The following is an 18,574-nucleotide window of genomic DNA, read 5'->3' on the forward strand; positions in this document are numbered from 1 at the left end:
ATCACCTTCCCATCCCCTTTCCAGCCTCCCTTTCCGCTGAGAGCCACCCACTGCTCAATAAAGTCTTCTGCATTCATCACCTTTCAAACAGTTCGTGTGACCTGATTCTTTCTGGACACCAAACAAGAACAGGGTGCCGAAAGGTCAGAGGCCACCATCCGGACTGACCCTCCACTGAGTTGGCTGGCACTTGGCAGGCCCTGGACTGCAGAGCTGAAAGAGCATTGGTTGTAACATGCTTGGACGCTGCTGCGGGCCCTCACAGAGCCTGCACCTACCAGAGTAGCGACCCGCTGGTTCATTCGCTCCAGTTCCCGCACTGCCTCGCTTGCTCGCACGCTCCCTCCCGCCAATAGTGGCCAGCAGAGGGCGGAGTGAAACGAACCACCCCAGTTCCGCCCGCGAAGGGGGTTCAAGGGAACTATCCTGTCTCAAAATTATGAATCTTAATTAAAAATCCCAGTCTAGGGGCTGGGCGCGGCGGTTCACACCTGTAATCTCAGCACTTTGGGAGGCTGAGGCAGGCGGATCACGAGATCAGGAGTTCAAGACCAGCCTGGCCAACATAGTGAAACCCCATCTCTACTAAAAACACAAAAATTAGCCAGGTGTGGTGGTGGGCGCCTGTAATTCCAGCTACTCGGGAGGCTGAGGCAGGAGAACTGCTTGAACCCGGAAAAAAAGTTTAATTTAGAATTACTATAATACTTATCTCAAAATAAAAATGAAATATAAATAACAGGAAATCCCTGTGCTCTTACTAGACTCTAAAAAGCACAGACCTTAAAAAGGAAACTTTATTGTAGTCTCAATATTAATACTGATAGTTCTCTGTATTTTTTAATTTTTATTCATTAATTTAATTTAATTTAAATTTTTTTGAGATGGAGTCTCGCTCTGTTGCCCAGGCTGGAGTGCAGTGGCGTGATCTCAGCTCACTGCAAGCTCCGTCCCCCGGGTTCACGCCATTCTCCTGCCTCAGCCTCCCATGTAGCTGGGACTACAGGCGCCCACCACCATGCCCGGCTAATTTTTTTTTTTTTTTTTTTTTAGTAGAGACGGGGTTTCACCGTGTTAGCCAGGATGGTCTCGATCTCCTGACCTCGTGATCCACCCGTCTCAGCCTCCCAAAGTGCTGGGATTACAGGTGTGAGCCACCGCGCCCAGCCTTTATTTTTGTTTTGAGACAGGGTCTTGCTCTGTTGCCCAAGCTGGAGTGCAATGGTATGATCACAGCTCACTGCAACCTCTGCCTCCCGGTCTCAGGCAATCCTCCCACCTCGGCTTCCTGAGTTGCTGCGACCACAGACAGATGTGAATCACCACAGCCAGCTTTTAAAAAATTTTTTGCAGAGGTGGAGTTTTGCCATGTTGCCCAGGCTGGTCTTGAACTCCTGGATTCAAGCAATCCACCTGCCTAAGCCTCCCAATGTGCTGGTGTAAGCCACGATGCCTGGCCCTCTACATTCTTTTTTGTTTTCTGTTTTTGAGACAGTCTTGCTCTGTTACCCAGGCTGGAATACCATGGCACGATAGCTCACTGTAGCCTCCACCTCCCAGGTTCAAGCAATTCTCCTGCCTCAGCCTCCCAAGTAGGTGGGGGTACAGGCGTGTGCCACCATGCCGGACTAATTTTTTGTATTTTTTAGTAGAGATGGGGTTTTGCCATGTTGGCCAGGCTGGTCTCGAACTTCTGACCTCAGGTGATCCACCCACCTTGGTCTCCCAAAGTGCTCGGATTACAGGCCTGAGCCACCAAGCCCAGCCTCCTCTGTATTTTTTTTAATGCAGTAATTAAAAAATGTTTCTTTCAGCTTGGAAAGTAAAGCCATTTCCTCCCAAAAACAAATGCTAGAGAACCAACAGCAGGGTAATGGAACAGTAGAAAAAAACATTTGGACTTTTGGTAAAAAACCAGTGAACATACATATTTACTACTGCCTCCTCACAAACTAGGTTTACTAAGTTTACAGAAAAGGGATTTTTATTTTTAAACTCATAGACCCATGAGGACAAATGGGAGGACCCAAAAGAAACAAAATTTTGGAAGTTGGAAACCAGAAAAATATGTAGTAAATACTTTAGAAGACCAGACTGTGGGCAGAAAACCAAGGCACAGGCTTACTTTCTCCACAGAACCAGGGAAAAACTCATCAACCGGAGGCACTGACAGCAAATAATGCTGGTTAATTGATGGACTGGTCAAAAGTGAGTAGACAGATGGCCAGACACGGTGGTTCACGCCTGTAATCCCAGCACTTTGGGAGGCCGAGGTGGGCAGATCACGAGGTCAGGAGTTCAAGACCAGCCTGGCCAATATGGTGAAACCCTGACTCTACTAAAAATACAAAAATTAGCTGGGCATGGTGGCACATGCCTGTAATCCCAGCTACTTGGGAGGCTGAGGTAGGAGAATCACTGCACTCCAGCCTGGGTGACAGAGTGAGGCTCTGTCTCAAAAAAATAAAATAAAAATAAAAATATTGTAGACAGAGCCTCTATCCCAGGCTAACCAAGGACTAGCCCACACCACACTAAAGACTAGAGGTTTACTCTGTCACAACTAAACCAGAAACACAGGGATCAGGAAACAAATCAAAATAGAGAAAAAAATCTAACTACAGAATTGTAAGATCCTAGACTCCCTTTTTCCACCTGTCTCTTCCAACATTTACAATCAAATCTGTATACATACCATGCAGGAGAAGAGATTCCTCTCTGAGGTAGCTGATCATCTCCCACAGAGGAAACACACAAAACAATAATAGATAGGGGCCTCCCAAACAGATCAGCCCAGTCTGTATTACCATACAGTAACATTAAACACTTCACAAATTTTGCCTTTCACACAGGGCTGAACTTTTCATCTGCTTTTCAGTACCTGACTCTTAAATATGAACAAACAAGATGGATTTCCAGAAATTCTTAGAGGCAAACACAAAAGGAAACAAAACACCTTGGAGAAAAAAAAAAAAAATCTCAAAAAATGTAATTTATGTTCTCAGAATGTTAAGATATAAAATCCGTAAAAGAAGAATAGGAGGCCAAACAGGGAGGGAATTCAAATTATAAAAAACGGGGTGGGGAGAGGGGGTCTTTGGCCAGGCACGGTGGCTCGCACCTGTAATACCAGCACTTTAGGAGGCCGAGGTGGGTGGATCACTTGAGGTTAGTAGTTCAAAACCAGCCTGTCCAACGTGGTGAAACCCCGTCTCTACTAAAACACAAAAAAATTAGCCGGGCGTGGTGGCACGCACCTGTAATCCCAGCTAATTGGGAGGCCGAGGCAGGAGAATTGCTTGAACCCAGGAGGCTGAGGTTGCAGTGAGCTGAGATCACGCCACTGCACTCCGGCCTGAGCAACAGAGCGTGACTGTCTCCAAAAACAAAAAAGGGGCGGGGCGGTGTTAAAAATAAAAATTATGGGCCGAGCACGGTGGCTCACGCCTGTAATCCCAGCACTTTGGGAGGCCAAGGCAGGCGGATCATGAAGTCAGAAGATTGAGAACATCCTGGTTAATGGTGAAACCCCGTATCTACTAAAAAAATACAAAAAATTAGCAGGGCATAGTGGCGGGCACCTGTAGTCTCAGCTACTCAGGAGACTGAGGCAGGAGAATGGCACGAACCCAGAAGGCAGAGCTTGCAGTGAGCTAACGCCACTGCACTCCTGCCTGGGCGACAGAGCGAGACCCAGTCTCAAAAAAAAAAAGGAAAAATTATGGCCGGGCGCGGTGGTTCACGCTTGTAATCCCAGCACTTTGGGAGGCAGAGGTGGGCAGATCACAAGGTCAGGAGATCGAGACCATCCTGGCCAACATGGTGAAACCTCATCTCTACTGAAGAAGAAGAAAAAAAAAGAAAATTAGCTAGGTGTGCTGGCACGTGTCTGTAGTCCCAGCTACTTGGGAGGCTGAGGCAGGAGAATTGCTTAAACCCAGGAGGTAGAGGTTGCAGTGAGCCGAGATCGTGCCACTGCACTCCAGCCTGGGTGACACAGCGAAACTCCATCTCAAATAAAATAAAATATAAAAATTTAAATACCACATGCAGTAGTATAACAAATACCTAGAAATAAATCTATAGGTATATGTGTGTAATCGCTATAAAATACCGAAAAGAAAAATTTTAAAGACCCAAATAAACAGAGAGATATACAACACATTCCATAGGCTGACTCAATATTATTAAGTTGTTCATTGTCCCCAAATAGATCTACAAATTGAATGCAATTCCAATAAAATTCCAGCAGGTTTTCTGTGTGGAAACTGATGATACCAAAATTTATAAATACGTATTTATTTATTGTATGAAAATGCAAAGTCCATAGAATAACCAAAACAAAACAATTTTGAAAAAGAACAACAAATTCGGACATACATTGCCGGATTTCAAGACATCATAAGGCTATAGTAATTAAGACTGTGTTGGCCGGGTGCGGTGGCTCAAGCCTGTAATCCCAGCACTTTGGGAGGCCGAGGCGGGTGGATCACGAAGTCAGGAGATCGAGACCATCCTGGCTAACACGGTGAAACCCCGTCTCTACTAAAAAATACAAAAAACTAGCCGGGCGAGGTGGCGGGCGCCTGTAGTCCCAGCTACTCGGGAGGCTGAGGCAGGAGAATGGCGAGAACCCGGGAGGCGGAGCTTGCAGTGAGCTGAGATCCGGCCACTGCACTCCAGCCTGGGCAACACAGCCAGACTCCTTCTCAAAAAAAAAAAAAAAAAAGACTGTGCTGGCTGGGCGCAGTGGCTCACGCCCATAATCCCAACACTTTGGGAGGCTAAGGAGGGCGGATCATCTGAGGTTAGGAGTTTGAGACCAGGCTGACCAACATGGTAAACAATACAAAATGAGCTGGGCATGGTGATGGGCACCTGTAATTCCAGCTACTTGGGAGGCTGAGGCAAGAGAATCACTTGAACCCAGGAGGCAGAGGTTGCAGTGAGCCGAGATCATGTCATTGTACTCCAGCCTGGGCAACGAGCGTGAAACTCAGTCTTTTAAAAAAAAAAAAAAAAAAAAGACTGTGCTATTGGTGCAAGGCCAAACAACCAAATGGAATAGAAGACAGCATCCAGAAACAGACTAATATTACAACAAAGGCACCACTGAACTGCAGTGGTGCCTTTGTTCAGGGATAGTCTTTTCAATGCCACTGGACTGACTGGATATCTACATTCTATATTTTCTATATAGAAAAAATAACCTTGACTCTTGTCTCACGTATTTACAGATAGATCATAGACTTAACTGCAAAACTAAAACTGCAAAGTTTCCAGAAGAAAACAAAAGATCATCTTCATGCTTTAAGTCCTAGCCAGAGCAATGAGGCAAGAAAAAGAAACAAAAGGCATTTGAATTGGAGAGAAGTAAAATTACCTCTGCTTGAAGATGACATGATGTTCTTCATAGAAAATCCTAAAGATTATACACACACATATACAAGCTGCTAGAAATAATAAATTCAGCAAAGTGGAAGGATTCAAAATCAGCATCCACATTAGTACCCAAAACAATCAGCTGCATTTCTATACTCTAACAACAAATCCGAAATAGAAATTAAAGCAATTTCATCTACAACTGCACCAGAAAGAAGAAGATATTTAGAAATAAACTTTATCAAGGAAGCAAAAGACTTGTACACTAGACACCAGCCAGACACAGACAGGTGCAAGCCTGTAGTCCCAGCTACTCAGGAAGCTAAAGCAGGAGGATTGTTTGTGCCCCTGATTTGAGGTCTCAGTGTACTATTATCACACCTGTGAATAGCCACTGTACTCAAGCCTGGCAACATACCAAAGCTTCATCTCTTAAAAAAAAAAAAAAAAAAAAAAAAAAAAAATTAAACAGAATTATCATATGATCCAGAAATTCCACTTCTGGGTACACAGCCCAAAATGATGAAGAACAAGGATTCAAATAGATATTTGCATACCTATATTCAGGGCAGCTTATCCGCAATAGCAGGGAGGGAAAAAAAAAAAAAAAAAAAGGAAAAAAACATGGAAGCATCCCAAGTAGCTATCAATGAGTAAGTGGATAAACAAAATGTGGCAACATATACAGTGGAATGTTATTCAGCCTCAAAAAGGAGGAAAATTTTGACACATGCTACAACATGAATGAACTTCGAAAACTGTGTTAACTGAAATTCACCAGTAACAAAAGGACACATACTGCATAATTCCATTTATAAGAGGCACTTAGAATAGTGAAATTCAGAAAGACAGAAAATAGAACAGTGGCCACCAGAGGCCGAAGAGAGGAGGGAAGGAGTTATTGTTTAAAGGGTAAAGAGCTTCAGTTTGGGAAGATGAAAAGATTTCTGGGAATGAATGATGGTGGTGGCTGCACAACACTGTGAATGCACTTAATATCACAGAATTATACACTTAAAACTGAAATAGTGAATTTTATGTTATATATATTTTACCACCACAAAAAACAGGAATACTTAGGACACTAGAGGGGACAAAAGTTTTAAAACAGGACACAAAAAGTAATATCCATAAAAGAAAACATTGATAATTTTGATTTTACTAAAACCAAGAACTTCTGTTTCATCAAAAAAATCATTAAAACAGGGAACGAGCAAGCCACAGGGTGGAAGAAGTTATTCACAATATATGTATACGGATTCACACACACAATCCAACAAATGATTTAATATGCACAGTATATAAAGAACTCCTACGAATAAGGAAAATACAAAAACACCAAAAAATGAGCAAAAGACTTGAACAGGCATTTCACAAAAGAGGATATCTAAGGGCCGGGAGCGGTGGCTCACGCCTGTAATCCCAGCACTTTGGGAGGCCCAGGCAGGTGGATCGCCTGAAGTCAGGAGTTTGAGATCAGCCTGACTAACAAGGTGATACCCGTCTCTACTAAAAATACAAAAATTAGCTGGGCGTGGTGGCAGGCACCTGTAGTCCCAGCTACTAGGGAAGCTGAGACAGGAGAATTGCTTGAACCTGGGAGGTGGAGGTTGCAGTCAGCTGAGATCGCACCACTGCACTCCAGCCTGGGCAAGGAAGCAAGACTCTGTCTCAAAAAAAAAAAAAAAAAAAAAGTTAATTACATTCCAGTTAAGCATGATAACCATGTGTATTTAAAGAGAGTTCAGGGATGAATTACTGATAAGCACATTAGAAAACTAAATGTGAGTCGGGCACCGGTGTCTCATGCCTATAATCTCAGCACTTTGGGAGGCTGAGGTGGGCAGATCACCTGAGGTCAAGAGTTCGAGACTAGCCTGGCCAACATGATGAAGCCCCATCTCTACTAAAAATACAAAAATTAGCCGAGTGTGGTGGCAGGCACCTGTAATCCCAGCTACTCGGGAGGCTGAGGCAGGAGAATCACTAGAACCTGGGAAATGGAAGTTGCAGTGAGCCGACATCGCTCCACTGCACTCTAGCCTGGCCGACAAGACTGAGACTCCATCTCAAAAAAAAACTAAATGTGGAGGGATGAAGAGGAATTCCAGCAAAAACAAAAAACAAAACACTAGACTACATGTGTAAGAAAAGGTAATAATGGTGTATGACATGGTTCAACCAGAACTATTATTTACATAGTCATATTAATGTAAACACTGAAAATCAGTCTAAACCAAACTGTAACTACTGGAAATATGGGGAGCTAATGAGTATGTTTATGGGATGGGGTGTTACAGTAATGAGAGAAATCCTCATCTTCCTTATTGGAAGTATGATAGTTAACAACAAACTAGAAATTTTAAAAATGAAAAGCGGCATTAAAAATATTTAGAAGGCCAGGCGTGGTGGCTCACACCTGTAATCCCAGCACTTTGGGAGGCCAAGACAGGCAGATGACAAGGTCAGGAGTTCAAGACCAGCCTGGCCAATATGGTGAAACCCCGTCTCTACTAAAAAATACAAAAATTAGCCGGGCATGGTGGCGCACGCCTGTAGTCCCAGCTACTTGGGAGGCTGAGGCAGGAGAATCGCTGAACCTGGGAGGCAGAGGTTGCAGTGAGTGAGCTGAGATCACACCACTGCACTCTAGCCTAGGTGACAGAGCAAGAGGAAGGACGGAAGGACGGAAGGACGGAAGGACGGAAGGACAGAAGGAAAGAAGGAAGAAAGGAAGGGAGTTGAGAACAGTGGCTCACACCTGTAATCCCAGCACTTCGGGAGGTCAAGGTGGGAGGATCACTTGAACCCAGGAGTTCAAAGACCAGCCTGGGCAACATGTCAAGACCCCATTTCTAGAAAAAAAATTTTAAAAGCTGGCCGTGCACAGTGGCTCACGCCTGTAATCCCAGAACTCTGGCAGGGCAAGGTGGACGCATCACCTGAGGTCAGGAGTTCAAGACCAGCCTGGCCAACACACCGAAACTCTGTCTCTACTAAAAATACAAAAATTAGTCGGGTGTGGTGGATACGCCTATAATCCCAGTTACTCAGGAGGCTGAGGCAGGAGAATTGCTTGAACCCAGAAGGCGGAGGTTGCAGTGAGCCAAGATCACGCCATTGCACTCCAGTCTGGGCAACAAGAGTGAAACTCTGTCTCAAAAAAAAAAAAAATTTAAGTTAACTGAGATTGGTGGCAGGCCTGCAGTACCAGCTACTCAGTAGGCTTCAGCAGGAGAACAGTTTGAGCCCAGGAATTCGTGGCAGCAGTGGGCTATGACTGCAACACCACACTCCAGCCTGGGCGACAAAGCAAGACCCCACCTCTTAAAAGGTAAATTAAGACTATTTAGAAATGTGGGAGTAATTCCAGAAGAGCTGAAAAGGTTCAAAGTATGTTATTACTTTCATAACAACTTTTTAAATAGTTGATTTAATTACTAATAACAATAGAATTATTTAGCATTTTGGGCTCTCCGAGTTTCTATTATTATTACCATGTGTTACATACATATAACTCATGGATGGTTTGTTATGGCTAATCTAAGAAATGTGATCCTTAACAGTCAGGATAAGACATCCTGGGTAACTGATCTGAACACAGGAGTTCAAAGCTAAAAGGCCTGTCTGCTTTCCACCACAAGAAGACATTCTAGTGCTAAGGAAGTTTTTCCTTTCCGTTTTTTTCTGCCCTTATTAATGAGGTATCTTTAACACCTCACATACTTATATATATGAACATTAGCAGATAAAATTAGTAATCAGGCCGGACATGGTGGCTCCTACCTGTAATACCAGCACTTTGGGAGGCTGAGGAAAGAGGACTGCTTGAGACCAGGAGTTCAAGGCGTCTGGCCAACATGGTGAAACCCCATCTTACTTGAACCCAGGAGGCAGAGGTTGCAGTGAGCCATGATGAAATCCCATCTCTACTAAAAATACAAAAATTGGCCAGGCGTGATGGTACATGCCAGTAGTTCCAGCTACTCAGGAGGCTGAGGCAGGAGAATCCACTGAACCTGAGAGGTGGAGCATGCAGTGAACCGAGATCACGCCACTGCACTCCAGCAGAGTGAATGACACAGCAAGACTCCATCGCAAAAAAACAAACAAACAACACCCAATAAAATTAGTAATCAGTTTTGCCCCATATTAGGAGAATGTCCTTAATAAAAGTTTAAAATGATAATGCGCATCAACTCCAAAACGTACAAAATAAACATCAATTATATTCTTTCTAAATCTTTCACAAAAAACCCTAAATCTACCATGCACTTTTTTTGGGGGGCGGGGCGGGGGCGGTGAGACGGAGTCTCTCTCTGTCCCCTAGGCTGAAGTAAGTGGCAGTGCAATCTTGATCTCGACTCACTGCAATCTCCCCCTCCCGGGTTCAGGTGATTTTCCTGCCTCAGCCTCCCAAATAGCTGGGATTACAGGCACACACCACCACGCCCTGCTAATTTTTGTAATTTTAGTAGAAACAGGGTTTCACCATGTTGACCAAGCTGGGACCTCAGGTGATCCACCTGCTCTGGTCTCCCAAAGTGCTAGGATTATACGCCCAGACTATCATGTACTTTCTTTTTCTTCTTTTTTTTTTCCTGTTTTGTTTTTGTTTTTGTTTTTGGGAGTCTCGCTCTGTTGCACAGGCTGGAGGAGTACAGTCACACGATTTTGGCTCACTGCAACCTCTGCATCCCGAGTTCAAGTGATTCTCCTGCCTCAGCCTCCTGAGTAGCTGGGACTACAGGTGCATACCACCATGCCTGGGTAATTTTTTGTATTTTTAGTAGAGATGGGGTTTCGCCGTGTTGGCCAGGATGGTCTCCATCTCCTGACCTCATGATCTGCCCAGCTAGGCCTCCCAAAGCAGGTGTGAGCCACCACGCCAGTGTTACTTTTTTGAGAAATGACACCAAAGATTAAAAACCTTAAAGAAAATAATAGATGAATTTTATAAAATAAAAGTTAAACAATTCTATATAACAAAACATACCATTTATGTTTAAAAAGGCAAAACCACAAAATGGGGGAAATGTTTAAATTTTTTTTCAAAGGGTTATATGAGTGTTTCTAAATCAAGACATAAAGACAAACCCTTCTATAGTAAAACAGGCAAAGGACACAAGCCAAAAAGAAGAAATACACTCTACTACTTACCAGACTATTCATAGATTTTTGAGGATTCTGAGAAGCTTAGCTAGAAAACCACTCCTATAAGCAAAGTGTGTCAGCAACTTTTAAAAAATATAGGATCGCATTTTTTTGTATACTAGTGGGAAAAAATGAGAGCACACAGCATATAATTGAGCCAAAGACAGAAATATATGTCAAACATGTATTTTTTTGACAAGAAAAGAAATGAGCAGTTTGCCTATACTATTTTTGGCAGTCCTGTCTAATTTAGTCACCAGGGAAAGACACTCCCAAATCCTTAAGCAGGGGCTAACATAACGAAAGAAGTTCTGGATATGAGGTATGCATGACAACCGAATAGGGTTAAATTAAACTACCAGATATGAAGGAGCAAAAGTCTGGGTTATAATGATGGCAAAGGCAAAAGAGAATAAAGAAGAAATCAGGCCGGGCGCGGTGACTCAAGCCTGTAATCCCAGCACTTTGGGAGGCCGAGATGGGCGGATCACGAGGTCAGGAGATCGAGACCATCCTGGCTAATACGGTGAAACCCCATCTCTACTAAAAAAAAAAAAAAAAAAAACAAAAAAAAAAACTAGCCAGGCGAGGTGGCGGGAGCCTGTAGTCCCAGCTACTTGGGAGGCTGAGGCAGGAGAATGGCGTAAACTCGGGAGGCGGAGCTTGCAGTGAGCTAAGATCCAGCCACTGCACTCCAGCCTGGGTGACAGAGCGAGACTCCGTCTCAAAAAAAAAAGAAGAAGAAATCAGAATCACTAACTTTGGTTGTTTATCATACCAAATGATAAGCAATAAAGCTTTATTATCCACTATTAAAGTGGATCAACAGGCCAGGCATGGTGGCTCACACCTGTAATCCCAGCACTTTGGGAGGCTGAGGCAGGTGGATCATGAGGTCAGGCGTTCAAGACCAGCCTGGCCAACATAGTGAAACCCCGTCTCTACTAAAAATACAAAAAATTAGCCGGGCATGGTGGCGGGTGCCTGTAATCCCAGCTACTTGGGAGGCTGAGGCAGGAGAATCGCTTGAACCTGGAAGGTGGAGGTAGCACTGAGCCAAGATTGTGCCACTGCACTCCAGCCCGGGCGACAGTGTGAGACTCCGTCACAAAAAAAAAAAAAGGAAAGAAGGAAGGGAGGGGAGTAACAAATGGTATCTCTGGGGACAGTCATTTGGAAAAGAAACAACAGACTGAAAAGATTTAAAACCCTCTCATCAATCCATATTTTACTCCATCAAATAACATTCAAGTTTACCTTAAATACGTTATCGCTTTTGAAAAAGCACACAAAATAGATCCTTTAAAATTAAAACTGCAGAAGACAGTTATTACCTAATTACTGAAGACTAGCTTGTTCAAACGTTTTTTATTTGAGACAGGGTCTCACTCTGTCGCCTAGGCTGGAGTGCAGTGACATGATCTCAGCTCACTGCAACCTCCACCTACTGCAACCTCCACCTCCCAGGTTCAAGAGATTCGTGTACCTCAGCCTCCTGAGTAGATGGGATTATAGGCTATGCCTGGCTAATTTTTGTATTTTTGTATTTTGTATTTTTTGTAGAGATGGGGTTTGTAGAGATGTCGGCCAGACTAGTCTCAAACTCCTGACCTCAGGCAATCCGCCCGCCTTGGCCTCCCAAAGTGCTGTGATTAGAGGCATGAGCCACCAACTCCGGCCTGCTTTTTAAAACTTAACACAGGGTTAACGATTGTGGGAGGGTGTAAGGTGTGGGTGGGGTGTCTCGGTCTGTCACCCAGGCTGGAATGCAGTGGCATGATCATAGTTCACTGCAGCCTTAAACTCCTGGGCTCAAGAGATCATCTCACCTCAGCCTTCCAAGTAGCTAGGGCTACAGGCCACCACACCCACATTATTTATTTAAGTTTTTTGTAGAGATGGGATCTCACTGTGTTGCCCAGGCTGGCTTCGAACTCCTATACTCAAGTGATCTTCCTGCCTGAGGCAGGAGAATCGCTTGAACCCAGGGGGACAGAGGTTGCAGTGAGCCAAGATGGCGCCACTGTACTCCAGCCTGGGCGACAAGAGTGAGACTCCATCTCCAAAAAAAAGAAATCCTCCATAAACTAAAATGTAAAGAGAATACACTATTAACAGGCGTAGTCCTAGAGTAGAATGCAATGATTTAGCACTGATTCTAATTCAAATATTTAATATTGGCTGGCAATGGTGACTCATGCCTGTAATCCCAGAACTCTGGGAGGCTGAGATGGGAGGATTGCTTGAGCTCTATCAGGAGTTGGAAACCAGCCTGGGCAACATGGCGAGACCCCATCTCTAGCAAAATACAAAAAGCCAGGTGTGGTGGTGCATCCCAGCTACTTGGGGGATTGAGACAGGAAGACTGTTTGAGCCTGGGAAGTTGTGGCTGCGCCTTGCCAAGATCATGCCACTGCGTTCCAGCCTGGCTGACAAAGTGAGACACCATCTGAGGAAAAAACAAATTTAACATCTATATCACAGATTAAAAATATTCAAAGAACCAAGTGCTTAACAAAATACACTTATTGTTCTCACCTGTTCTCTACCTTCCTATTTTCTTTAATTTCCGATTAGAATGTAAAGATGAGACAGAAGATGTCTCCTGTCTCTCCTGAGACAGGAGAGTATGGAGTACTATCTTTTGATAATGGCAAGCTACCCTTCGGAATCTAAGTTAGTCTTCCTAAGAAGATTCTAGGGTACTTCAGGATACAATGAAAAACAATTGTTATTTACATCATCCAGTAATGTACTATATAGAGATATGTGAAAGTGAATAAGTATTTTACCTTCAGGAATGGGTAAATTAGCTTTTACTATATGCGATTATTCTGTGAGGTGGGGAAAAGAACTTTTGATTAGGAGAAACTGGGGCCTCATAAAGTTAGCATCTTGGCCTTACAGTAATAAGGACTTTCTAACTTATGTGTAATAAATGAAAGAACATACTCCTATAGGGCTTTAGCCATTATTAAGGAACAACTTCCATCTTAAGGAGCTTAGCTGAAAAAATAGGGGAAAAAAGGACAAATGAACAATAAACTTTCAAAGAACTACAGGCAAAACAGTTCACATGCCACTCAACAATTTGTCAATTTCTATGTACTTAAAAGCATAAAGGTTAACTATGCAGTCTAATCAGCCACTTGTTCACACACACAGCTACATTATTCCACAGTAACATTATTACCCTACAAATAACTAAATATGATTTTCAAGTATAGTTTATCACAGTAACACTTTCTAATTTAAAATTTAAAAGTCAACACTTGGTCACGGTGGCTCACACCTATAATCCCAGTACTTTGGAAGGCCAAGGTGGGTGGATCACCTGAGGTCAGAAGTTCCAGACCAGCCTGGCCAACATGGTGAAACCCCATCAACTAAAAATACAAAACTAGCCAGGTGTGGTGGTGCACACCTGTAATGCCAACTACTTGGGAAGTTGAGGCAGGAGAATCGCCTGAACCTGGAAGGTGGAGGTTGTAGTGAGCCGAGAGAATGCCACTGCACTCCAGCCTGGGCAACAGAGTGAGACTCCATCTCAAAATAAATAAATAAATAAAAGTCAACACTAATTTCAGTTTAACCACATTAGAATGAACATAAGTACTCATCTCTACTGTCTTCTGAAACCCTACTAAAGTGACAGTAAGGGGAATTTAAAAAAAAAAGCATATAAACTCATAAGGGGCCAGGCAGTGTGGCTTACGCCTGTAATCCCAGCACTTCAGGAGGATGAGACGGGCGGATCACCTGAGGTCAAGAGTTAGAGACCAGCCTGCCAACACAGCAAACCCCGGACTCTACTAACAATACAAAAATTAGACAGGTGTGGTGGCATGCGCCTGTAATCCCAGCTACTCAGAAGGCTGAGGCAGGAGAATCACTTGAACCCAGGAGGTGGAGGTTGCAGTAAGCCGAGATTGAGCCACTGCACTCCAGCCTGGGCGACAGAGCAAGACCGTCTCAAAAAAAAAAAAGGAAGGAAGGAAGAAAGGACGGAAGGACAGAAGTAAAGGGGTTTTATAGTTTAATAGAAAATCTGGAATTAACAGATGAGAATGACAAAGGAAACAACATAAAATGGAAAAAAAAAAAACAAAACAAAACAAGAAAACTTCAGGAAAAACAAAAGATTTTCCAAGAAAGGTAATGTAATCATACACAACTGGGAAGAGTCAACATAATATATATATATAGTTAATATAAGGTAAACACTTGATATTGCTATCACTATAATGGGAAAGATAAAGGAAGGGAAAATGGTGATAAGGTAAGGCTGAGTGGTATAAAAGAGCTAAACTTATGTTCCATAATAGTAAATCAATAGAAAATGCTAAAAATTTAAAAATCATTATTTAGAAATCTAGTGGTAAGTAATGTACCAGAAAACAAACAAGACTAGACAAAGGAAATGTGGGAGGGAATAGGTAAAGCAAGAAACTGTTTCACATCATAAGCCTAGTATTAATAGTTTTTTTAATTTTTAAAATTACATATACATAGAGTATTACATTGATAAAAGCAAATAAAAAATTTCAGAAAATAATGCTTTGCTGAGGACTGACTGGGAGTAGGAGGGCCACCTGGGGAAGGGTGAAAAAAAGCATTTACATTTTGTCCTTGGTTCTCACCCATTTACACTTTGGGAAAATCATTCCCTGTCCCTTGCTTGCCAAGTGTGTACACAGCAAAATCAGGACAGGGTAAGAGCCTTGCTAGTATAAGGTTTTGTTTGGTTTTTTGAGGCAGGTTCTATCACCCAGGCTAGAGTAAAATGGCACAATCTCGGCTCACGGCAGCTTCAACCTCTCAGGCTCAAGCAATCCTCCCACCTCAGCCTCCCGAGTAGTTGGGACTGCAGGCACATGCCACCATGCCCAGCTATTTTCTGTTTTGCCATGCTGCCCAGGCTGATTTTGAACTCCTGGGCTCAAGTGATCCGCCCACCTCGGCCTCCCAAAGTGCTGGGCTTACAGGCATGAGGCACCTTGCCTGGCTGTAAGGTTTCAATGAAAACAGATGCAGGCTGATTAGCCATCCTCAGCATTCACCATTCCAGCGTTTCCTCTTACAAGTTCCCTGGCTGGTAGATTATAATTTTAAAAGAAAGTCTCCTTCCACTACTGTCTAGGAGTTTCAAAGTACAACCGTATCCAGTATTGTTACATGGTAAAGTGACAGCAATCAGGAATGATCAATGCTGATTTTGTGTTGTCTGGGGATCATCCTCCTCTCAGCAGCAAACAAGAACTTGAACTGAACTGGGATTTCCATTATTTCCCCAATATACATAACCAAACACAGTAGCTGAAAACCCCAGGAAAAAGAAACTCATGAACAAAATAATTAATCACCCAAAGAGTACATACAACTGTATCAAGAGATAGACAAAAACCAGATAAAATACACCATTCTGAATTCCTAAGTTTCTTAAATATATTATCATGCTTATTTTAAGTTCTTGGTCCATCTGTTCCAAAATCCAACAACGTTATCTACAAGACACAAAAAAGACTGAAAAAAATAAAAGGAGAGAAAAATATCATAGGAAAAAAATAAACTGAAGGAAAGCTGAAGAAACAATCTGATAAAATTCAAGACAAAAAAACGCCATGAGGGGCAGTATGTACTGATAAAAGGAATAATAAAACAAGAAGATACAACCATAACAAACATGTATGCATGTTTGTGACCTAGAAATTACAGTAACAAAATATGTCAAGTAACAAATGAGAGAATGCAGATAAAAATGTATGAATTAACTATTGCGGCCAGGAATGGTGGCTCATGCCCATCACTGACAGTGATAATCCTAGCACTTTGGGAAGCTGAGGTGGGTGGATCATTTAAGCTCAGGAGTTCAAGACCAACCTGGACAACATAGTGAAACTCTGTTTCTACAAAAAATTAAAAAATGTGGAGGTGGGTGCCTGCCTGTAGTCCCAACTACCCAGGAGGCTGAGATGGGAGGATCACCTGAGCCTGGGAGGGCAAGGCTGCAGTGGGCCGTGATTGTGCCACTGCACTCCAGTCTGGGTGACAGAGTGAGACCCTGTCTCGAAAAAAAAAAAAATTGCACTTGCAGATTTTAATACTCCCTTCTCAGAAACGAATAGATCATGCAGAAAAAAATAAAAGTACTGAAGATCTGAACAATATAATTAACAATTCTGGGCTGGGCACAGTGGCTCACACCTGTAATCCTAGCACTTTGGGAGGAGGCCGAGGCAGGCGGATCACGTAAAGTCAGGAGCTCAAGACCAAACTGGCCAACATGGTAAAACCCCATCTCTATAAAAAATACGAAAACTAGCCGGGCGTGGTGGCGGGCGCCTGTAACCCCAGCTACTTGGTACGCTGAGGCAGGAGAATCGCTTGAATCCAGGAGGTAGAAGTTGCAGTGAGCTGAGATTGCACCATTGCACTCTGGCCTGGACGACAAGAGCGAAATGCCGTCTCGAAAAAAAGAAAAAAAACAATTCTCAACCATTAGATAGTACACAGAACTCTGTACACAGCAAAGATAAAGAAGGAAGTCTTTTCAAGCACACGTTTACAGCCATAAAGCAAGCCTCAATAAAATCCAAATAACCGGTATCACAGAGATCACATTAACTATGATATAATGAAATTAGATATTAATACCAAAATGAGAGTTTTGTTAAAAACCAATATATTTAGAAACTAAAACATACTAAGTGACTCTGTTAAAAAGAAAAATACAGGAAACTAAGAAACTTTGTCAAAACACTACATTTTGTGGGACACAGTTAAAATAATTCATAAAAAAATTACACCATTAGGGGACGGGTGCAGTGGTTCCCGCCTGTAATCCCAGCACTTTGGGAGGCTGAGGTGCTAGGATGGCTTGAGCCCAAGAGTTTGATACCAGCTTGAGAAACACAGCAAGATCTGGACTCTACAAAATATTTTTTTAAATTAGTTAGGTGTGGTGGCACATGCCAATATTCCCAGCTGGGGTGACAGAGAGGCCCTGTCTTGGAAAAAAAAAAATAGGGAGGAAGTAACAGAAATAAGGTTGCTTGCACAGACCAATGACAACATGGGCCATAAAACTGAGGACTGTGATAAATTAATCATCTGTGCCTGACATCTAGAAAAAATTAAGATGTTTGTGGGTGGATAAATGAATCAGCAGAAATTTGAAAATGGTGAGAATATGTAATAGAATTAAAATAGAAAAGGTAGGCCAGGCACAGTGGCTCATGCCTGTAATCTCAGCACTTTGGGAGGCCAAGGCGGGCGGATGACCTGAGAGTGGGAGTTTGAGACCAGCAACCAACATGGAGAAACCCCGTGTCTACTAAAACTACAAAATTAGCCGGGCATGGTGGTGCATGCCATAATCCCAGCTACTTGGGAGGCTGAGGCAGAATCACTTGAACCCAGGAGGCGGAGGTTGCGGTGAGCTGAGGTCACACCATTGCACTCCAGCCTGGGTAACAAGAGCAAAACTCCATCTCAAAAAAAAATAAAGAGAGAGAGAGTGAGAAAAGGTAAAGCCAGGTAAGTCTTGCTTTAGAAGAGAGAATCTATTTTTTTTTTTTTTGAGACAGAGGGAGAGAGAATCTTTTTACATACTCAGAACCAAGTACAGATAGTAGGTCTTAAATAAATACTTGAAAAAAATTTCTGAAGTGCTGGAAAATAGTTCCTACACAAATAATCTACATAATATGGTTTCCCTTACTGCTAAAACAGCCGGGCCTTCCATCTTAACTGCTTTTTTTTCCTTTGTTAAAAATTAATTATAATTTTCATTCATACTTTTTTTTTTGAGACAGAGTCTTGCTCTGTTGCCCAGGCTGGAGTGCAGCAGTGCAATCTTGGCTCACTGCAACCTCCACCTCCTGGGTTCAAGCAATTCTCATGCCTCAGCCACCCAAGTAGCTGGGATTACAGGTGTGCACCACCATGTCCAGCTAATTTTTGTATTTTTAGGAGAGACAGGGTTTCACCATGTTGGCCAGGCTGGTCATGAATTCCTGATCTCAAGTGATCCATCTGC

General features: G+C 43.0%; 1 protein-coding gene across 2 annotated transcripts in view; it reads right to left on the reverse strand.

The window, feature by feature from the left end:
• UBE2R2 (ubiquitin conjugating enzyme E2 R2) overlaps positions 1 to 18,574 on the reverse strand; it is a 114,399-nt gene that overhangs the window by 55,954 nt on the left and 39,871 nt on the right. The window lies entirely within an intron of this gene.

This window comes from Theropithecus gelada, chromosome 15 (assembly GCF_003255815.1).
Source record: "Theropithecus gelada isolate Dixy chromosome 15, Tgel_1.0, whole genome shotgun sequence".
Taxonomy (NCBI): Eukaryota; Metazoa; Chordata; class Mammalia; order Primates; family Cercopithecidae; genus Theropithecus; species Theropithecus gelada.